Source organism: Hylobates moloch, unplaced genomic scaffold (assembly GCF_009828535.3).
Source record: "Hylobates moloch isolate HMO894 unplaced genomic scaffold, HMol_V3 SCAFFOLD_2, whole genome shotgun sequence".
NCBI lineage: Eukaryota > Metazoa > Chordata > Mammalia > Primates > Hylobatidae > Hylobates > Hylobates moloch.
The window spans coordinates 156,063,104-156,067,333 of record NW_026652277.1 but is presented as its reverse complement, the minus strand read 5'-3'; positions in this window follow the sequence as shown (position 1 = coordinate 156,067,333).

Genomic DNA, 4,230 nt, shown 5'->3' with positions numbered 1-4,230 from the left:
GCCTGTAATCCCAGCACTTTGGGAGGCTGAGGCGGGTGGATCACCTGAGGTCAGGTTCTAGACCAGCCTGACCAACATGGCGAAACCCTGTCTCTACTAAAAGTACAAAAATTAGCCGGGTGTCGTGGTGGGTGCCTGTAATCTCAGCTACTCGGGAGGCTGAGGCAGGAGAATTGCTTGAATCCGGAAGGTGGAGATTGCAGTGAGCCAAGATTGTGCCATTGTATTCCAGCCTGGGTAACAGAGAAAGACTCTGTCTCAAAAAGAAAAAAAAAAAGGTAATGGCAAAACCTCAGTTACTTTTGCACAAACCTAATAAATTTGCCAATTTAATAATCTAAAATTTAACTGTCTAAATGTATGCTAATGTGTAACTGCCTGTGTCTTTAGTTTGTTGTCCTTAGAATAAAACATCAACTATGCTCAGTTAATTTTCCAAAATGTCCATTTATAAATGGTTTTGACCTGAGAGGTCTATTATAATATATTCTCCTTCTGCTTGAAAAAGAAATCTATTCTAGACTTTAGAAGAATATTATTTTTGTAACCCATTGTTATATTTTAAAAGAACTGTCAAATATTTATAGTCCATGGCCATTATTGGAGCAGATTAAAATGAACCTTGGAATATCAAACTTTTACCTATAATACAGGGCAGCATATTTTTCCTTTATAATGGGTAAATTAGCTTCAATACTCAATTTTTCAAATTGCTATAAATGGAGCCTTCTACTTCACAACATTTAACATCTGATTCATTTTCTTGAAGGCAAATCATTCTTGGCTAGAGACACCACTAGAGAAGGCTTTTTCAAATTCTTTCTCTACTAGAGACATTGCTAGAGAATGTTGTTTTACTTCCTTACATCATTTATACTGGTTAGAATAATAGCTCAATGTAGCTTCCTTATATGCGGACGTAAGAAGACTAGGTAACAATATCAAAGAGAATACCAGTTCAATATTTGAGTTCTCAGCTCTAAACTGTTGTGCATTTCATCTCTTCATGTTCAAATAGAAATAACCTAGCTTTTTTTTTTTTTTAAATAAGTCATTTACATTCTGCTTATAAATGTCTGTGGGATTTAACTATGCCTTTGTAATCTTTGAGTTTGAATGAGATTAAACTGGATAGTTTGTTTCTCTGACAACACAACATTTTGTGCAAGCAGATTAAGTTAGCAAGGCAGACTCAGGGCACTAATGGCTTCATGTTGTAACTAGGAATCTATAAATAAAAACAAACAAGGAGAAGACCAAAGAGATGCTTACCATGCTCTTTCAAAGGCTTGAGATAACAGGAATGCTGGTCAATATGTGAAAACCACAATTTTGCATTATGCTTTGATTTCATTTTCACTTGTATATTGAATCTAGCTTTAAGCTGTATGGGAAAGTGAATTTTTTCTAATGAGTGATATGAAATATGCATCAAAGCTACATTATAATACAAGTTTTGATCATAAGCCAAATAGTTGAAGTGTATCATATCTCTGTTTTAAGGAAATACATATAGATTTGTGCACATAGTATATTCATTGCTAGATATTAATAACTAAAGAATTGGCCATTGACCTAGAATTCATTTCCAAAATGTTTGATTAAAGAGCTCTGCTCCTGAGCTGCTAACTTCATATTACATTGGTATAAAGTGTTAAGCTTTCTGTGTTGGAGAACATTCATGAATGTTTACATATGAGGATATGTACATATCCTCAAATGTAAATTAACTTGCAAAACAGCATGGTATTTATAAATAGTTATTCTCCTACACGTAGTACTTACTGTTGATTAGGCACTAATGTTTGCAAAACACTGCAAGATTGAGCTTTCATATTACCTTAAGACAGCCCTTTGAGGTAAGAGTGTATTTTCATTTTACAGAGCAGAACACTTGAGCTCTAAGTAGTCAAGTGTTGTCCAGGTTTTCCACTCCCAGGAAGGGACAAAGCATGGGATATGAACTCTGCTTTTTTAGCTGAGGCTTCACTCTCAGCTGTCTCCATCCGTAAACATGGTTGGCCTCTGTATTTGTGCTGTTCTTATGCAAAGTATGTTGATGCCTATCTTAGTTTTATTTCATCCTTATGATGGAAGTGATTGAGTCTTGGTGGTGTAACTGAGACTATTAGCGTGTATGCCTGATAGAATCATGACTTCAGCTCATAAGCAAAAATTCAATTTCCAAAGCATTTTGAATGTCTTTTATCCCATGCTTGGCTAAACAGCAGTTTTCTATGATTTGGGCAGGGTGATACCTAGGCTGATATATTATAGACTCACAATCTTTTTTTTTTAAAACGTTTTCTTTTTTAAATTTTTTTTTTTTTTTTTTTTTTTTTTTTTTATGGAGTCTTGCTCTGTCGCCCAGGCTGGAGTGCAGTGGTGGGATCTTGGCTCACTGCAAGCTCTGCCTCCCAGGTTCATGCCATTCTCCTGCCTCAGCCTCCTGAGTAGCTGGGACTACAGGTGCCTGCCACCACACCCAGCTAATTTTTTGTAATTTTTTTTAGTAGAGATGGGGTTTCACTATGTTAGCCAGGATGGTCTTGATCTCCTGACCTTGCGATCCGCCCACCTCAGCCTCCCAAAGTGCTTGGATTACAGGTGTGAGCCACCGTGCAAAAAATTTTTTTATTGACATCATTAATTACATTAATTTTACATATTTATGGGGTATAGTGTGATATTTTGATATCTGTATATTTAAAACAATAATCTAGTAAGATCAGGAAGTTAAAAGTGGCTGTATTTTTTAATATTACTTTTAAATACTAATGTTCTTATTGAGGGATTTTGGGTTGTTTATGAACAAAAGGTAATACTTTTTTAAATGAATGATCTACATCAATATCTACTGACAGTAGGAATTTGATATAAGTTCTTATGAGTAAAAGATAATATTATAGAATAAGCCCTTTTTTAAAAAAAGGAAATGATATATTATTTCTACAAATTTGTTTTTTAGGCATATACCAAATTGTCAATAATGACTATCTCCATGTTATAGGATTTAAAATGGGCCTTTACATTTAGACTTATGAAATGCCATGAAAAGGGACCTAATTCTTTTGACAGAATTCTGTAAACACAGGATATTTATATATATTTATTCAGTAAAGACAATTGTTTCATGTACCACATTTTTAATGCATTTGAATCTTTATTCTACAACACAAGCAACATAAATACAATATCTTTTAAAATATTTTCTCTTTAGAATTTTCATTTCCACCTCAGATAAAATGTACACAAAATACACTTGCAAGCTTGCTTACAGAGACCTGTTAAACAAAGAACAGACAGATTCTATAAAATCAGTTATATCAACATATAAAGGAGTGTGATTTTCAGTTTGTTTTTTTAAGTAAATATGACCAAACTGACTAAGAAGGCAAAAAAAAAATTATGCTTCCTTGACAAGGCCTTTGGAGTAAACAAAATGCTTCAAGGCTCCTGGTGAATGGGGTTGCAAGGATGAATTTTGCATTTTATAGGTAAAATGGTATACTGACTCAAATCATTATGGCTATACCAAGCTTCATTTATTTATAATCTTCAATGAAAATAAGTTGGTTCTTTGGCATAATACTATAAGGAATAAAAGGACCCATACCACCCATTGCCTTTATCTAGAGTGGGAGATAGTAGTAGGGGAACTGTTTATAATGTAATTTGTCTAAGTTTATTCCTCTTAGAAAAGCGGGAAAAACATCTTGAATAATAGTCTCTTAGCATGATTAGGGCAATAAACATCTTATTCTTATCTCCCCCATCCCCACAACACAAACTAAGAAACAAAAATAACCTTTCCCTCTAGGCACCTCCTCCTGCCCCATCATGCCACACCTGGATATTCTATCACATTGTTTCAACTGAAGTGAAACCCAACTTATCAAAAGCATTCATCTTTGTTCAGCTTTGCCTATTTTGTGGGAAATCAACTTTTATTAGAGAGAAGCACTCCCAATAAGAACCAGATGAAAGAAATGTAGGACAAAGCAGCTTGCACATAATCCCGAGGTAGCCAGGGATGCTCACAGGGGCTGGAGTGTCAGGGCCCGAGCCTCCCTAACTTTAAGAAAAAACATAATCTTTTACACATTGGTTCAAAAGATTGGCTTTCGGATTCCCTCCTCTCCTTTTTGGCACTGGTTGGTAAAACAAAAATAAATTACTCTTAGAGATTGACTTTTGAAATTTAATTTTAAAATCAGTGTTACTAAAAGA